Below are 20,729 nucleotides of genomic sequence, written 5' to 3'. Positions count from 1 at the left end.
ATTTCCTAACTCGATTGTTTGAGAATTCTACATGTTTCAGACCTCCCTGATATATATATATATATATATATATATCATTTTTACAATTTTGTTTATCTGTGAGCACGATAATTGATTTGAACTAGACAGATGAAATTTGGTACGTGGATTTAGCCATGGAACCATTCAGAGGAATTCTGTCTGCGCGGTAACTACAAAACAACTAGAGCTCAATGGATCAAATTTAATACACAGATTTAGCTTCTAAAGTATAAAAATGTGTCAAATTTTATTTAAATATATCAAGACTTTGATCATCTGTATGTCTACTTTCACAAGCTTACAAACGCAATAGCACAAAAATCCAAAGACGTAACAATATGAAATTCGGTATGCGATTTTGAGGCTACAATTTGCGTTCTGTGTCAAATTTTGGTTTCAGTTGGTCGGGAAAAAAATGAGACCGAAATACACATAAGGTTTTTTGATACTTGTGTATTAACCACATGCTACTGATTTATCGCTAAAACTATCACTCTAATTAGCTATTTGTAAACTATTGTTCACCAATGGCATAAGATAATGATACAGAATTACATATATAAGAGAATATGTGATAAAATTTAGTCTAAGCCCCTTTGCTAGTTTCTTCAAATGAAAGTTGGTGACTTCCAAACACGTTTACAACGATGTGATCGCCTACCACACACAGCACTATCGAATTTCGACGGAAATCACAAATCGCTATTTCATTGTATTTTCTTTAAAGACGAAAACATTCCATTTTTAGAAAAACATTTAAAAAAAATATTCTTCTTCCCTCAATGCAAACGTATCACATTGATTACGTCAATTTTTATTTTAGATGAAAGTTTATGACCATTAAACTCATTCTTATTTTGAGAAGTGATTCAACAATTAAAAAGTATGTTTCTCAGATGCATTCTAGGAAACAGCTTATAATAAACCACCATTCATCTTTGACGGTAAAAATAAAATTGAAAGGAATGCAAGGAACGTTTAAATAGTACGAACTCCGTATATGTGACCGGATTAAAACTCATCATTAATTAAAATGCAATGGACAATATCCATTTCAATTAATTTCATTGAATTTATTCAAATTTTTAAAATTTTACAGATAATTCTCTGCCATGGAATTTCAGATTAATTTATTTCTCAGAGGAATTATAAGTACGCAATTAAATTTCATCATACAACATTAATTATAGATTGCCTTTCAGAGAATTTCAATCTCATATTATTATTCAGTTTAATCATAGAATAATTTTGCTTTGATGTTAATATATTTTTAACCCATAATTATTTATTACGCGTATCATTGTAAGAATTTAATTTTACATTTTTAAATGTTACTCATATGTTTTGATTTGGCATTTCGATTCTAATTTTTAAAAAAATTGTGAACATGTATTTTTATGGTGTAATTCATGCTCATATATTCTCTTTGTCCTTATTTTAATTGCCTGATTTCTCTTTTCTCTCGAAATTAAGAAATAGACGAATTGCAAAAGACTCGATTTGGAAGCGAAACGGAGTTACGTATTTATAAGCTCAAGATAGTGCGTATTATTAGGCCCCTTTGTAACTAAGCAGAAAATATAATTTCGCATTTAGCCAAGAATAATACTTTCATAATTGAAATAAATGCTGAATAGTAACACTTTTTAATTGAACAGAACTAATTACATCTGAAAGCAGCATATTTTTAATTAACTCGCATTCTAATTATTCATTTATTTTAATTTTTACACAAATGAATGTTTTTATTTATTTTTATTAGGCATATCATCGAAAAATAGCTAAAATATTAAAATTTTTGACGACTTAGCCACAACTATTGGCTAAAGATTTTCCTTCTATAAGAAAAGTACTTAATTGTCATGTTAGACTATAAATAACTTCAAAAATCATAAGTTTCAAAATTGTTATTTTACGGAACTTGATAAGTGAGATACAGCACGGCTAATTATATGAATAGTTTATATTTCAATAAACTATAATTATATACATAAATTTCAAATTAATTAATATATATTTTAATAATTCAATGAAAATAGATATTATAAATCTAATATTTCCTAAAATTTGTAATTTTTTTCATAGATTTATTTATTTTGCAACTAGGATTTTATATTTTTAATATGAATTTATGTTTTTACATTAACCTCTCTGCAGCTCATCTTCAGTTAAGCGGCCTGAAGTCGTAAAGCGGTTGTTTGGTTGGAAATCTGCTGTTGTATTTGTAAATGCCACTTTTCCTAAAAGAAAACTCAAATAAGGTCGCAATAATCGATTTTATCTTCCCCTTTCTAGAGCAATTCTATTTATAGATATGAGAAGTTTCTTCAACAACGTAATGGGTAAAAATAAAAAATAAAAAATGTTGAAAAGTTTAAAAAGGAAACTTGCAGAAAGAATTATTACGATGAAAGTTTTGAAATAAATACCTCAATCATTTTCAAAAGAAAAAGAAGAAAGAAAAAAACACCTCATGATTTCTAATAAATGTCACAACATATTTCCGATGCGTTTAATTATTAAGTTGACTGAGTAACTTAAAATTGATCATTTAGCTTTTAATGCATTTCCATTTATTTCGAAATAAACAAATAATAGATTCCTTAAAAATTAAAATTCTAATTTCGGTCAAAGAGAAAAAAAAATATTAACTCGTACAACTCAACTTGAAAGGCAAGAATATAAAGAATGGCCACGAAGTCATGTCCTAACTGCAAAAAAGTATAGTAAACTAGCTTAAGTAGTCCTCCCCCCCCCAAAAAAAAACAACTTTTGAGCATACTTTGTAATAAAGATGTTATCCCAGACAAAACTTTGTATGGTAATGATGTACAATAATTATAAAGTATAAACCTTTGGCTTGAATTTGGAATTTCTATTGAATTTATTGTATCGTCCTTGGCTAGCTATTTGGCGATTGCTCCCTGGCATACGGTTAATAGTATCCGAAAATTGAATTTGTGTTTCAGAAGCGTTTTTCTAAGCCAACTGAAACCAAAATTTAACACAGGTCTGCCATTAAAGTCGCAAACTGGCATAACAAATTTGATATATTTAAGTCATTGCATTTTTGAATTATCACGTTTATTCGTTTCTGAAAGTACAGACTGACAGAAAGTCAACCTTTAGTTAGATTTGGTTGAAAATTTGATAGATGTCTATAATATAGATGTTAAATCTATGTACCAAATTATATCTATCTAGCTTTCTTAGTTCTGTAGCTATAGTACTAACTTATATTCGAATGACCGAACAGACATACTTCCTCTGAACAGATTTTTGTTCAAAATTTGAGAGAAATCTACACATTTGGTGTAAAAATGTACTAAATTTCATCCGTCTAGCTCAGAGCGTTTTTGAGTTACCTTTGTCACAGATAGATAGACATACAGACACTTTTTTTAAATGTATTTTTCATATTCATGGAGTCTCAAATACGATTTTTTTTTATGATTATAATATTTTCTACATACTTCATACAGGAGACTGTAAAAGACTATTACAATTTGGAGTATGGTCATTTTAATATATTTTAAAGATTTAATAAAACAATTTTGGCTAGTAAATTTCACTTTGAGAATCCTCGGTAGCTTGAAAAATGCCAAGATTATTCCCTTCTCTCACGATTATTATCCAATATATCGACTGCCAATTAGACACAACATTTGTGACCCTAACTTTGAGTGTATTAATATTTTCAATTGGTGTTGCAAACATTCTGTCCTTTATGTAACTTCAAAATGATAGAGAACAATTAAGGCCAATTTAAATTAATGGAACTAAAGAATATATTAAACTTTTTCCTTCGTTGATGCCATTTTGATGAAAATCGAATGTAAAATCACTGCTTCTGCTTTAGTTGAGCTATCTGTAGAATTGAAAAAATTTCAAAACCACGGCTGTCTTAAAATAAAACATTTTACTTTCAAAGGTTGTTTCATAAAAAAAATTAATCAGGGAATAATTTTAAGATTATCTTGTAATCTTATTCCAATAATTTTTAATAATTTGGTCAAAAAAATATAATTTTCCCTCATATCATGACTCGCTCTTCAAAACACTATTTACTTGTTGATTGAAGTAGCAAAACTGCCGAGAAATTCCATTTTCTAGAACAAGCTTTCTTCGCTCCAACCACCCCCGCCTGGATGCTAACAAGTAAATCAATAACATTTCGTTCTCTGGAAAGCGTTGGTGAAATTTGTTTTCTTGGAGATTTGGCTTCCGTATTTCTAAAGGGGAAAAATTCCTGAAACAATTTTGACATAACGTTTTCCAATAGCTATGAACGTTTTCATAATATACCAAGAGGAAATATGATCTTCTAGACTGGAGGGGTTTTTTTCTGGCATTCTATTTTTGAAATCATTTCTATCCAATTATCTATTTATTGTTGAAACCATCCAATTATCTGCTTTAGAAAATATAGTGAGCGTAGTTTCGTTCACAAGCTTTTAAGAGATAAACAATTTATTTTAGATTCAAAAAAGTATCGTTTTGTCTGCAAAAAATGGATAATTTTTCTTGTTGTTATTGCTTTGTAATGGAATAATAAATCAGATAAAATGAATCTTGTTACTTCAACTCACGTAAAAAGATATTTTCCACAGTATTATTTTTATTTTGAAACATATTTTTAGTATCAATTTTCTTTCAAGTATTATATCACATAAACCAATCTCTTGGAAATTCTTTTTTTTTACATTTGAAGCATTTGTAAATTAAAGTACTTTTTTATCTTCCCAGCAATTCAAAATTTAATCTTGAAATTTATAAACATCAATTAAATGAAAATAGAAATATAGTGAATCAAAAATAAATTTACGCAGGTTTTTTAATAAAATGTTTTGTTTTCCTTTTCCAATTCAAAAAGCATTAATGTATAAATATAAAATTACCAGTTTTAGAATAATATTTTGAGAGTAATTTTTCAATGTCTGTAAAGCAAACGGGTTTTTTTATGACACTAATTTTCCTAGGATGCAATTTTTCTACAGGAAGAAGAAATGGTTAGCACATTCGTATCATAAAGTCTTTCTTATGTAATGTCTTCTTATATAAAATATCTTCATGCGTCAGATTTTTAATATAATTTTTGAAAATATTTTTTACTATTGTCATTTGCAGATAAAATTTCCATCATAGTGTCGCAATTTCCAAAAACTCCCTCAATACTGCCTGTTTTTTATCAAGTGACATCAATCACTGAAATTTTCGATTGAATGCAATGGTAAATCCAAATTGCCATACTGATGAATAATTTAAAAATAGTTAATTTTCGATAATTCTTCTGTAAAAACTATTACTATTAACATCTTTCTGTTAATATGATTTATAAAATTTATGCAGTGATTTTAAATATCGTCCAAATACGAAAAGTGCTAAGAGTAGAATAGAATAAAAACATCATAGAGCAAAATTAGTACTAATCTGACAGTTTAAGATCCAGATTATAAGGTGGATGAGAGAAAATTGCTATACCTTCAAACTCTGAATTTTTTAAATCACTCGAAACTTGTAGGGTCTAAGATTGTCTTTCTGGGGTGGAGATGTCCCTAGTGGGGACTTCCAAATATTGGTCGAAAGAGATATTTCTTTCTTAAGGTATTGAATAAGTATCTACATTTTCTCATTAAAGAGAAAGCTTGGGTGGTAGGACCTAAAATTGACTTTTTGTATTTTATAACAATCTATCTTCTTGAAAAAGAATTAATTTAGTTTTACGCACGCATTTTTGATTACCTGTATAATGAAATTATATATAATCCTTCTTTAGTAACAATATATAATACATTCGTTATATGGCACTGTTAATATTATAAAGTTTTTCAAGAAATAATTAGACAAATATGGAAAACCTTTGAAACAAAAATTGAATCTCTTTCAAGTAAAATTTTCTTTTTCACCTTGCTGAAAGATTATAGTTATTTGGTGAGAATTTTTAAAGCTGGAGAATATTTCACAAGTTTAGTGACAAGATCTTACCTTATTTTTAATTTTAGCCCATTAATGTGATTAACGAAAGAATCAATCATATGAGGGCGATTCTTTAATAGCCTTGAGGTTCAAGAACCTCTCATTACTTTATTCATTCTTTCTTCTTTGGTCATTCATATCTTTCTACTTTCTAACATCTTATGTTAATATTATCTATAAGCAATTATCACCACAATTCAATGAAGAATCCAAAAGTTTAGATTGTATTGTCTCACTATAGTTACCAATTGTAACATGTTTATTTTACTAAACATATTTGGTAAAATAGGTATTTTTTATTATTGTTCAATGAAGTATTGTAAATTTATCAAAATATTCTGGAAAATTTTTGATAAGTGGCTTAATTCAAAATCTGCCTTACTTCCAGACGCTTTTATATTTTGTTCTATTACTTTATTTTAAATCTTTCATTGCTTAAATGAGAATTTTAAAACTGAAATAAGTCAAGCTATGTCTCAGGTGCATAGGTGTTCAAAAAACAAAATTCTTTGTCTAGTCTTTACTCCTGTATTCAGCATATTGTATTTATACTGACTCAAAACCGTATTTAAACTGTGATAATTTAAAAGCATTTTAGATGAATAATTATCAGTACAAAAATATTTATTAATCTACTACTTTTAAATACATTGATAAAATTAGAGCATTTAAAAAATTATTAGCTCTGTAAAAAATTTTTTATGGGATACATAATAAAAAATGAATTTGATTTTAATATTTTAACAGACTGAATAAGAAAAAATTTGCTCAAATATTTTGAAAACCTTTGTCCTCATCTTTGAGTTAATTTCAGCTTTAAGTTCAGTTTCTTCATCGACTTAAACGTTTCCAAAGATCAATAATTTTTAAAAAAATTTGTTTTTTAGATACCATGTATTCCTTGAATAAAGTGAATTAAATTAAAATTGAAATTAATTGAAATTAAATGAATAAATAAAAATTGAAATTAATTGAAAAAATTGAAATTAATTTTTTAGACGACGTTTTTTAATTTCTACACAAAAATACCCACTAAATCATCAAATCAATGTAAATATATCCCCTAATTCATTTAAAAATATAAAACGCATGCTATACTAAAAAAATTTTAAATCCTTGTATTTTTCTTTAAATAATTTAATTTATAAAATCCTTTTATGAATTACTTTTAAAATAATGTGGCTAAAAAATTTTGAGGTGTTTTTTTTTCATGTATGGGTTTTGAATTTCTTTTAAAAATATCATTAATTCTGCAAAATTAATAATATTTTTAACCTAGCTCTGAGTCTTAATACTAAATGAATTTTAATAAAAGCGATTTAACACTTTCGCTGCCACGACTCACACCCAATATTCGGGTCCTCTATCTTGTTAGATGACGCCTCATTTGCTATCTCCTGACTGTAGTAAAGAAGGTTTCATCTAATAACATAGATGGTTTGGTACAATTATATATTATCTGTAACGCACTGGCGTGTCATGCGGCAGTCAATGTGTTAAAATAAAAGCGATAAATATAATAAAAATTATGACTTATATCATTTTGACGTAATCAGACACCCAGATATGTTAAACGTTTGCTTATATGAAAGGTAAACAATTCAAAATCAGCAGTTATATTTTCAGATTTTTTTTAATTCTGATTATTATTTAATTATTTATAATTTTTTTATTCTATATTTTTCGTGTTCTTTTATTTTCACAGTATTGTACGCCATTCAGAATATCAGAGAACATCGTGGAAATATCATATAATGTTTTGTGCTAATAGGAAAGGTAATTATGTGCAATCAAAAGGAATCAATCAATGGACAAACGTTTTGATTTTTCCAATTAAATTAATTCGATTTCTTTATATGTTCTTTCTCCATCATTTGCTGAAATACTTAGCATCTATTTACCATTTCTGTTCATCGCAATCATGTAATCAGATAAATGATGATTGAAATTTGCCCTTGAAAAATAAAATAGCAATATTTTTTTATTTAAATTAATATTTGTATTAAAAATAATTAAAAGTTACTGAAAACAAATTCAGTAACTTTCCTTTAAATATATGCTTCTATGCTTCCATACGCACAAAAATGTATTAACATAATTTATGCGTAATATCAGTCAACAATAGATGTAATTATTCATGAAATAAATATAAATAAATAAAATAAATCACGTGAGAAAATATTCTTCATTTCATAGTTAATTTCCTAACTATCCATTACTCATAGATAATTTTCTGAAATACTTCAGAATTACGACCTAATCGTATAATCCCTTATTGCAATGTGAATCGCATTACCTGAATTATGCTAAATGGCATTCCCAAAATCGCCAATATACACGCCAAATACTTTTGAGTAGTTCAATTTGTCCCAAACGCGTCTGTAAAACTCATTTCCTTCTAAACATACCGTTTGGGCAGTGAAGCCCAAAACAAAGCTCAAAGTACCATAACCAGTCTTTTTTCATTGCGTTCTTTCCGAAAAAAAGAAATGTTTTCTTTTTTATTTGTTCTTATAGAAATTTATTTACTTGTTTGTTTTATATCTTATAAATGAAATCAATTTCGTTTATTCAATATATCTGAAGGACTTTAACTAAAAGGGAATAATTCATAATAATTTTGCATTTTTAAAAAATATCTAAATATCCATAATTTTGAAACTGCATTAGATTGATTTTACTTAATGTTGTCCTGGGTTCAGATTTCAACTTTAATTTCTACAAAACCACAGAACATTTTTTTGTTGATTTTTACTTATTTAATATCTTTTTATTCAAAAAAGCGTGTATTTTATACGTTCCTAAGGTCTACACTTTTATTTTCGAGGAAGTGTTACAGGTTGTCGCGAGTATCATACATGAAATTAAGATTAATTGTTTGTACTCTATTCCAAATAAAATATTATTACTAAGAAATGTATTCAGTAGTCTTTCAAAAACGAGACAATTAGTCGTATTTAGCTCTTATAAGCAAGCATCAGTTGTTTCCCAACAAAACTAAAGTAATATTGCAAGCAGTGCAATGGTATACATAGAAATCATATGCTGGGAAATTAATTATTTTTTGAAAAGATGGATTGTTTAATTACTTTGATTTATTTTCATTGCTCATACCAGGAGATTCTTAAGTTTCATTTCATCCTTTCATCTCTTAGATTATTCTGATTATAAAAATCCATATTATTCATATTGCTATACATAGTTCTCATTCTTATTCAAGAGAGAAATCTTTCATACGAACTAGTACTTAAATTATTATAACATGATAAAATGTTTCTAATATAGATTCTGGCAAACATAATTTTTTCCAACTAAGAAAACGATGTTTACTTTCATCAATTTTTATCTGCCTCGAGCACTCACATAAAGCAGAGTGTTTCCCTTGTGTGTATTGAAAACTTTTTTTGTATATAAACTCGAGAAACTGTTGTAAAGATATGGTCTTTGGTCTTTTCTCTTCAAGTCCTGTCGTCGGCATTCAGAAATAGACATAGCCAAAAACAAATCGTTAAGAGCCAACTCTGCTCTCTTTAACTTACCTGCCTACAGAGGGCACTGTTGTTTGTTGTCGTTTTGCCGCAACTCCTGTTAGCAACACGGCTAAGAAAATCTTGATCCACAGACTGGACTGCTAATACGTTTTGGGTCTTTTCAATAAGAGTTTTAATTATACAATCTCTATCCACTGACATTGAGTAGATATTCTAAATTTCCAAAGAAAAACTTTGAATTTTTTTTCCAAAATCGTCTGCCGAAAAGTTCATTCAATGGAATTCCTGCAAGAAATCGGGTCGAGGCTTAACCATCTGCTGTAGTATTGATTAGTCAGGACGAAATTCGAAATGGTGTTTTTAATTCATTAAAGAGGCGATATCTTACATGAATCCATGCTACGGAAATTCAGGTAAGCTAAAATTGTTATGAATACTCATTTATAAAATATGTTCAAATTAACTACACCTCGATTGAACTGTCAACTACAAAATTTTCACTATCCTTACTTATTCTAAGAATGAATATTATTTATTTGTTTACATTTTTGGGGAATTTTCTAAAAAATAAAATGAAAGGCTGTATCGTATCTTTAATTTATATCAGTTTATTGTTTTAAGAGGAAAAAACATTCGAAGTATGATCATTAAAAGAAGTCATCGTCTTGTTCTAAGAAATTCTTTGTTTTACAAACATTGGAGAGTTGAAAACAAAACTTAACGAACTGAAAATGACAAAATATTTTTCACAATTCATTCTTATTATCTTGCAATTCTGCAAATTGCCTATATTTTGTAACAGAGTCATAGTTCTTGTTATACGGGTGCATGATGTCATCAACATTCTGAACTGAAAAATGTTTTTAAAGACTTAATAGATAACCCGAAACTAAGTAATTGATAGTTAAAATTTAGTTATTTACTATTTTAAAAGCATTTTCCTCAGCAGGCAAATCAAATAAGAAATTTTGAATAGGCAATCATATATTTCAAAATAGATGTTGGACCTTTTTTTTAATATAGGAACTATCTATTTAAAAAATGACACAATCTATGAGTGCATTTTCAAATGGAATAAAATTTAATAAAATTTTCTCAAGACAAACGATTTTTTTATGAAACTAAATATATAAGATATTCGGTGTTTGATTGTATGTTTCTTTTTTTTCTTCGTTTTCCTAAATTATAATAGAAAAATTAGAATCTGCTGATGAATACGAAATAGAAAAATACATTTATAAATTAGAAGATTTTCAATGAATAATTTCAACAGAGATTTAAATCAATTTCTCGTATATTCAGTTTAAAATAAAGAGAGAAAAAATTTAGTAATAATTTTGTAATGTAATTTTGGAATTTTATGTATAATTTTTTTCATGATGATATAACCACGTATAAGCAGGAAAGCATACGATAAAGATTTCAAGCAAGTCATTCGAATTATTTTGCTGACAAAAAAAATGAAAACAAAAGAATTATTAATAGCAAAAGACCAAACGATAACAAACATAGTCCCAAAAAGCGAGAAAGATTTTATTTATTAAAAAAAGTTCAGTATTCTTTAAAATTAAGAAATGTGTATGATTTCTGTTAATGTTTTTAAAATTTAAAATATAATGCTTCATCTCAATAATCATAAAGTACTGAGAAAAATTAATTAGAACTTTCTTCCTTATTAATAAATACATTCCAAGTTATGAATCGGTATTTTATCATATATGTTAAATTAAATAATGAGCAAACGATATTTAATTGATCCGAATGTTGGAAAAATACGTGTCTTTCTCACATTCCTTTGCTTTTGAAGAATACAACAACATGCCGCCATAAAAATGGGATGATTTATTTTCTTGCAAATAATGCCAGAGATTTTATTCCATGATTTCCTTGAGCTACATGACTCATAAATAACAATATTTGAAATATTTGTAACATCAGTAACGTAATATTTTGCTTCATATCTTTTATGGGTTAGATATGAAATCGATTTCATACCATAGAATTCTGCTCATTAAATAGATTTCATAACAAAGGAAGTATACAAAAGAATTTTAACTGGGGATTTTTGTTTCATTTTCATTTTAAAAATTCAAAAAAAAAAGATTCTCACTCATAAATTACAATACGATACTCGTAAGAATAAATAGATAACTTTTTTTTGTAGACATAACACTTTTTAATGGCAAAATAAGTGATCAATGTACTTTTTTAATAAAACGAGATATCAAAGTTTGATTCTGTTTCACTTAACTCAATTTATATAAAAGTAATTATATAAATTACTTGAAAAAAACTATATGAATTACTTACAATTTAAGTAATCATACTTCTGTTGTTAGTAAGAGACTGTAAACTACATCTAAACTTTGCAGTTTCCATGTAAATTATGTAAAACTTCATTTTCCGTTATGGTTTTTTTTTTGTTTGTTTGTTTGTTCATTTTCGCCTAGATAGGATAGCCATTCTAGGAATTCTCCTAGCTAGATAGAAAATTCTCTAAAAAAATATTTCACTTTCATGGAACAAATAAACTATTTTTAACTAAGATAATATTAAAATTTGTGATTCATTTAGATTAAAATGGTAAATAAGGTATGAATGTCTAAAATCTAATTGCAAGCTAATGCTTCCTTCTTTATTAAAAGAAAGAACTGAAAATATAAATTAATTCTATTGTTTCATTTATTTTCAAATCGTTCATTTTCTCCTGAAAATGCGGTTTGGTGGATGATAAGCCTGCCAGTTCTTTGATGGATGGCATTCATCTCAATGGAATTCATTTTCCAATAAGTACTTTTGAATTTACGGGTCCATTAGAAGCTAAACCAGCACGTTCCATACCATACTCTTAGAGTAATAGATGAATAGAAACGATAAATATTCTAATAGTTTTGCTTGTTACAATTTAAACTAAAAATGTCATTAATTTTTAAGCAACTCTTTTTGTTCTTTTTTTTAAGTATTTGTTGAAATTTTGCAGTTTTTAAAAGGCAGCATATTAAAAAAGTCGCTTTCCCTCTTTGATATTTTTAAGTTCTCTTGTCAATTATTCAAACTCAATATTGCTTTCAAAACTACTTTTAGAATGTGATTAATTGCATTTGAAAATAACTGCAGGACCATATGCAAAATTGTTCGAAATCCCTTAACCAATGCAGAGGGGTCTGGAGAATATTATTTTTACCTAAATAGGTCTGGAGGATTTTCAGACGATACGACCCCATTTATCAAGTGAAAAAATTCAAATAAAATACTTGTAAATTTTACGCAGCGCTTACTGATTGACTGGTCATTTATGAAATCCCCTAAAGGAAAACACATGATGTCGGAACCGATTATGCACCGAAATAAAATGGTTGATTTTTGTACATAAATCGAGTTATCCAAAATTTTTGGGACGTTATTTTTCAACATCTTAGCCTACTTGATCAGTCTATCAATTTATTAATTTATTTCCATATTGCGTCCTAAAAAGCATTCAGGTGTATCAATGTTGCTAAAGCTCGGAGCACTACACTCTGGTTGTACTTATACCATTAACTAATAACGAAACAAATTTAAATTTTTATAGAAGCTTTCTGTTCTAAATTTAGTTCCAATTATTTTTTAAGCTTTTGCAAGGCTTCTTATTTTTATATTTAAAATTTTAGTAAAACTAAAGAATTAGTCACCAAATCATAACCGATAATCCACTTCGGCAAATAATCTAATTCACTTCTATATGCATCATCAATGATAGTTTATCCCCCTCACCGCTCTTTAAAGTCGAGCAAAATCGAAAAAAATAAGGTTTCATTGTATTCCTTTAGCAAAGAATTTCGCTAGTGTTCCACAACCGATTTCACCACGTTCTATTTCATTTTAAAACTCATGACGTTTAGATACATCATCAATGGCCGTCTGTTCCCTCCCTCTTCGTTCACCATTTTCGAGTTATAACGAAAAATAAAACTTTAATACAGTTTCAAGAACTGGTTCTGACTTATTCTCCTAATTTCGCCACTTTGTGAGCCCAGCTAACTAATTAGAATGTTGCATGTTTATTGCGAAAGTATAGTTTAAAATCACATTTTCATAATTCAAATTTATACTGTAGAATTTAAAAATATATTGTTCGCTTTCTGTAAATTTCGTACAGCGCCATTTATTGGCAAAACTTTAAAAGTATTTTTTAAATATATGGCATTATTTTATTTTATAATAATCATTGCCCGATATTGTTACCATTTTGACTAATATATTAACTTCCATAGTTTTTGGATTGGTGAATTTCAATATGCATAATCAAATACACATTATTTTACATAATTTTTTTTAACTTATAGACCAACATTGTTACATTAAATTGTCCGCAACTAAATATTCAAAATTTCTGCAATTAGTATAACGGAATGTGCAACTTAATATTAAAGTCACAAAATCTTGTTTAATTAAAAGTGGTTGAATTCTTAAATAAGTTATTTAGCAAGAGCTGATCACCTGAATCTATACGAAGTAAGCCTTCTCAGAATGAAAAGGATAATTTTATCCATTTTTCAGCAATACAATTTTCCTCTTGTAATTCATCTAAGATTTCTGTTATTTTTTATACCGGTAATTGTTTGATGTTATTAATAATATTATATATTGATAATATTATATAAATAATAGGAAATAATACTTCAAAAAGAAAATTTGTACCCTGAAATTATGACCATATTAGCACAAGATATTATTCGATATCTCCACGATGTTATTCGATATTCTGAATGCCAGCCAGTATCGTAAATATATCGTAAAAATTTTTTTAGGCATTTTGTACTAATAGGAGACTCCGTTTCATATCCGATGATTTATTTTTTATAGATGTTACAATACTATTTTTTCAATTCTTGAGAATGTTGGCACAATATTATAATCTGTCTTCAGTTTCCAATACATCACCATTTACCGAAAACGTGAAAAAAACTATAAGTGAAATAGCATCAACATTATTACATAACATTTTTCAGTCGCTATAAGAAAATGGGGAAAAAATCGATTTATATATTTTTTAGATTTATTGCCAATTTTTATTTTTCACCAGTGAAAAATGACGTCCCGTAATATATTACTACATAAAAGGGAGAATACACCATAAAATCTGTATGAAACAATATACAATACGGGACGATGAAATAGCATTCTGTGAAGAATCTTTCGGCTTTTCAGTATCATAAAACAATTTTTAAATCATAAAAAATCATTTCAAAAAAATTGGAAAGGTTTTAGTAGGTGGGGTTTTTTTTCTTTTCATAAACTCGAAGCTTGTTTTCAGAAGAACTTGAGAAAAATGTTGACTATTTTATGAGGTAGTGTAACTTTCAAATCTATGAAGCTGCCAATAAATCGTCAGAATTTGTGCGTCAGTTGTGACTGTTTAATCAGGGTACTGTAATGGCTTTTTTTTTTTTTTTTTTTTTTTTTTTTGCTTCAGTAAATGCTAGAAAGGAAAGTTGGATATTTTGAAATAATACATAACAGATGCCAGTTATATAGCTGTTAGAGCGAAGCCTTTTACTCGTAAACTCTTAGAGCAAATTAGCAATTTGATGTTCAGTATGTTAATTGCAGTTTTCAGTTAATGAACTGCAACAGTCTGTTTGTTATTTATTGAATAAAGTTAATTAAATTATTTATTAAATTTCTTTAATTTATTTAATAAATGATTTTAGGTAATTATTTAGCTTCCTTCATTTGTAAGACTTTGCTTTTAAATAGCAAAATATGAAACTGTATCTCGTAAAATTAATTAAAAGTAATAGCTCTAAGACAGAGATTTTATTGATTTTTTTTTTATTAGTCAGAGTTTACTGATTACTTAACAGTCACAATATGCCCTTGAGTTTTTTCTCTTTAGTCGTTTGAGGATTCAGTTTTTGATAATTGATTTGAATTATAGTTAGATCCTGTAGTTGTTTTATTTAACACGATCTGCTGTCAATACAATCCTTTGAGAAGTTCAGCTACTGATAACTTTTAATAATAGTCTAAAAATTTATAAATTCTAAGGTATTACTGAATTAATAGAGAGCGTGCTATTTGGAATTCAAATTAGAACAATTATTTCGAATAATAAAAGAGAGACTATTTAAAATGCAATTTTTCAATTTGCCTTTTTGCCAATTTTAGATACAACAATTAAATTGAAATTAAAAGAAAATTGTGTCGCATATTTAAATCATTTAATTTAATATTCATATGCGTTTCCAGTAAATTGGTGACGAGAAAATAAGTATAAAAGTTTGATGTCAATCTAGTTTCAAGTACAACTTCGCAAGCAAACAACACTAAGAGAGAAAAAAATAACTTAAATGTTGAAAAATGAAGTATATTTTTTTATTTAAATATTAATATATTTAATTAATTTTAAATTTTAGCAAAATCTTTAGGTATATACAAATAAATACTTTCTGTAAAATTTAATAGTTGATTTTTTTAATAAAATATCATTTGTTCAAATTTTGAATTTTTCAACATTGCACATTTAGTGAAATCTTTTTATACGAATACCCTTTAAACTTTGAATGATTTTTATGAATAGTAAATGCAACGCAAATGCATGTGATTCGTATGTAAGAGATGATTAATACTCTTTAAACTGCCTATAAAATATTCTTCTACCATTTTATCACTTGATTATTATGGCAATTACATTTGCAATAAAGTTTATTATGTTCGGCGCAAAAGTCTTTAAAAGACCATTCATTTTATTAATTGCCAAACGCTGGAAACGCTTTTCAGTACAATAAATAGGATTGGGAGGAAAATGCCTGAATATTGAACCTGGAATTTGTTTAAATATTTCATTTGTATAAAAAAATGTATAATTAAAACAGATGAAAGATCCATCGATTATCTAATTATTTAACTGCCTTATTTCACTTAAATCTTTTAACATTCCATTAACTTTCATCGTGAAAAAATATTTCAGTCCTGTTTCTCTTTTGATTAAAAATATTTTTGTGTACTGTTGAAAGAGTAAAGTTATAAAATAAATTAGGGCTGCTTTATTTAGATAAACTGGAAAATGAAAATTGTTTCTTTTAATCTCAGTCATTCTTTTATGTTAATTGCTTTATATTAATTAAATTAATAATTTTGACAATAATTATTTCAAAATTTATATTTTTTTAATTGCGTTTTTATTTTCTGTTATTTAGATTTCGGTTGTGTTTTTTTTACACAAAATAGATAGAATAATTAAACTCTAATAAAATGTTCGATAAATGTTTTAATATAAAGCAGGACGGTCCTTATTGATTTAATAATATTCCGGTAAGATAATATGAACATGTTTCTACATTTCTTTTTATTTACTTTTCCCTCGTAACTAGCTTCTGTGCAATTCATTTAGAACAAAAATTCTTTTTTCAATTCATTTTTTTCATTTAGAACAAAAATTCTTTGACTTTTAGGAAATATTGAAAAAAATAAAAACTTAATAGAAAATTATGTAAAATGGGCTCGTGTTTTCATTTGTAGAGCTGTTAAAGAATTTTTCATAGATTTCATATACCGACTTCTCTTAAATATTAATTTTTATATTATTTAAAATCATTCTTATAATTTTTTTAAAAAAATCATTACTGCATATTGATATACTATAAATCTGTGTTGCCAGATTATCAATATAGATATTTTAATATTATTTTATTTTTATTATCAGAAGCCTATTTGTTCAAAAATGGAATTAATTTTAATAAGATTTTGTTGCCATTTTAAAAATTTTAGAATTACAATTAATAATTTTAATCCTTAATTTAAAATATATAATATTCAAAAATAGATTTTTTTTATAAGATCGGAAAAGATCGGTTCTTAAAATTCAACTTATTGTTTAAAAATAAAATAACTTTTCCGTTCTTTAAAAAATTTATTGGAAAACTAAATTTTAAAAATTTGTATTCATGTTAAAAATTTATTTATTTATTCAAAAGAAAATTTAAAATCAGCGCGTGAATCTGCAATTCTAAAAATATCGTTCACATAGTAAAAATTCTGTACTTCAACTTATTCTTCTATTCATCGTTGAGAATTTGTACGTTACGTGTATATTGCGCTCGTTATATCTGGAAGAATACATTAATGCAATATAATTTAGAAATTCAGCTCATAACCCTCTAATGTGATATATTGATTTGAAAATCGCTAGCCATAATTTGAAACTGAAGTTATTTTTATTATTATCTGCTATTCACATAAAACTGAACTATTACTGCACAAGCAATGTACGTCATATGATCAAGTTGTTACCATGGCAACAAGTATTTGGAAAATTGCCTTTATTATCTTCTGAAAATATTATACCTCATTGTGGAATACCAGGTAATAGTTCTAATATTTATATCCTTTTTATTTTACTTATACCACAGATTTCATGAAATTCATCATTTTGAAAAATTTTATGTTTCAAATATTGACTCCAAAATTTAAAATGTTCTAAGTATTGTTACTGAATTTTATAAATGAAGGTAATTTTTGAAACAATATTTTTTGCTTTTTTTAAATATATTTTTAGGTGTTCGTAGTTAAGTCGTAAAAATTTATGTTCTAATTATTTTTTGCTTCTATTGTAACATTACATATAGATAAATCAGAAATCAAAAAACATTTTTCTGAAATAAAAAAATAATGGAACTTCTGTTACTTTCTGTTATTTTTAATATTCATTTTTTATAGTAAATTATTAATTAAAAATAAAATTTAAATGAAGAAAACATCCAAATGAGAAGAAAGTCTGGTTATATAAAATCAGATTGAAATGATAATTATAATTAAAATCAAATTTCTCAATCATTTAAAAAATATAAGTTCCTTTAAAATCAATATTCCACAAAAAATGAACCTTTTACTCCTACCTTTATCTTTTATATTTTATTCTAGTGTTGAAGTTACAGAAGAGTTTTTGCTTAATTCTGTCTGTTCGTATATTAACATAACCATTAATAGGCTATTTTTGTAAGTTCCATGAATTGATCAAAAAGCAAAGCTATCTTTGAAATATCTATTCATGCATTTTACGAATTAAAAATTCTTCATAGAGAACATACCTTCAATAAATAGTCTTTTCATTGAAATATCATTTTATTAATATTTTATTAATATTTTCGATTCTTTCTAGTAATATTAAGATCAGGGCTACCCTTCTTAGCCATAAAAATTGGTCAATGATATTCAGGAAGCTTAAAGATATATGTGCATTCATTATAAACTTTTATTGCTTTATAAGTTTTAACTGGAATTCGTTTTTTTTTCTTTTAATAAAAAATATCCTTTAATAGATTATTATTTTTTTAAAATAGAATTATTTTCTGCAATATTATGGTAGCGTGAAAAAAAAGAAATTCTTTCTAATTATAGAATTTTTCTAATGTTGTTAAACAAAAATAGAAGCATTTTATTAGTTGAAATATACCAGAAACATGCATGGATATTATATACTAATTCGTTGATCTCATCAATATGTTGATGAAAACTCCGAAATCGTGCAGTCTTGTGTTCTTTCCGGCCGTTGATTGATTGTCCGAATGATTTTGATGAAAATAATTGAATAAATCATTTATACAAACTGTTATAAACATATGGTACTGAAAAGTTTTCATGGGGAAATTCTATTTTATTAGAATTTTATTAGTTGAAATGTACCAGAAACATGCATGGATATTATATACCAATTCGTTGATCTCATCAATATGTTGATGAAAACTCCGAAATCGTGCAGTCTTGTGTTCTTTCCGGCCGTTGATTGATTGTCCGAATGATTTTGATGAAAATAATTGAATAAATTATTTATACAAACTGTTATAAACATATGGTACTGAAAAGTTTTCATGGGGAAATTCTATTTTATTAGCATTTTATTAGTTGAAATGTACCAGAAACATGCATGGATATTATATACCAATTCGTTGATCTCATCAATATGTTGATGAAAACTCCGAAATCGTGCAGTCTTGTGTTCTTTCCGGTCGTTGATTGATTGTCCAAATGATTTTGATGAAAATAATTGAATAAATCATTTATACAAACTGTTATAAACATATGCGACTGAAATATTCTGATGGGGAAATTCTATTTTATTAGCATTTTATTAGTTGAAATGTACCAGAAACACGTATGGATATTATATACCAATTCGTTGATCTCATCAATATGTTGATGAAAATTCCGAAATCGTGCAGTCTTGTGTTCTTTCCGGTCGTTGATTGATTGTCCGAATGATTTTCATGAAATAATTGAATAAATCAATTATACAAACAACTGTGGAGAAATATGGGACTGAAAAATTTTCGTGGCGAAATTCATCACGAAATCCCAGAGATTCCACATATAATCCGATCATTACGTTGCTCATCCTCCCCATTTTCAAACTTAGTCCGTTGTTATATTATTATATATATTTGCTCCTTAAATGCTGAAATAATATTATTGACTTGAACTGCGTAAAGGCGATAAGCAGTGACATGACAAGAATGCTTAAGATACTGATTGATGAGGGTTTGCAAAGATATTTTGAACAATGGAAACAAAACTGATACAAGTTTGCTGATCCAGATTGGAAACGTTTTATAGGGGAAAAGATTGATGTACCTTAATTGTTCCAAAATAAATTCGTTTTTTATTGTATATATGTTGGCTAGACTATATATTGTTTTTTCTTACTGAGTATCAATAAACATTACAATTTAAATTTATCTATACGATTCGGAGCAACAAAATTACCTGAAATTTTAACAGCCTTTCGGTTTTTTTTTTTTTTTTTTTTAGTTCTTCGAATTTCCATATCGAAATCCATTTTACTAAAACCATGACAATTAAAAAGCAAAGAACCACGATATTTATATATTATGATTAGTTTAGAATTTTTGTCCTGTGTTGTGTATTTACTTATAAAATATTTCATTTGATTTATATGAAACAACGGGCTATAAATCGTCTTAAAAATTTAAAAAAAAAACATTTATGGAAAGAATGTCATCTAATCATTCTTTCGTTGTCTTATGCAAACTACTTCATTTATGAAGGAAGAAGTTAGAGATTTCTAAAAATAAATGTTAGTGTACTTCTATGTACTTCATTTGTTTCTGCTCGTGCATTCAACTCTTTTTACCTGCCTTTTACAGAGGATGTAAAATCAGTATTCTAATGAATAAATATCCAAATGTTAAATAGTATTATAATCCTCATTTTTTGAATTAAAACTATTTCAAAATATTACTA

At 26.7% G+C, this 20,729-nt stretch overlaps 1 protein-coding gene across 2 annotated transcripts in view; it reads left to right on the top strand.

Annotated features, from left to right (window-relative positions):
• Nucleotides 1-20,729, top strand: part of LOC129958018 (E3 ubiquitin-protein ligase MARCHF8-like) — a 97,342-nt gene that overhangs the window by 40,464 nt on the left and 36,149 nt on the right. The window contains exon 1 of one of the 2 annotated variants that reach the window (XM_056070285.1): nt 9,599-9,901. The exons of the other annotated variant lie outside the window; for it this stretch is intronic. The gene's annotated coding sequence lies outside the window, so the exon portion shown is untranslated. Of the gene's footprint in view, nt 1-9,598; nt 9,902-20,729 lie in introns of those variants that run through there. 2 annotated transcript variants of the gene reach the window in all.

Source organism: Argiope bruennichi, chromosome 1, assembly GCF_947563725.1.
Source record: "Argiope bruennichi chromosome 1, qqArgBrue1.1, whole genome shotgun sequence".
Classification (NCBI taxonomy): domain Eukaryota; kingdom Metazoa; phylum Arthropoda; class Arachnida; order Araneae; family Araneidae; genus Argiope; species Argiope bruennichi.
This window is presented reverse-complemented; position numbering and strand designations above follow the sequence as displayed.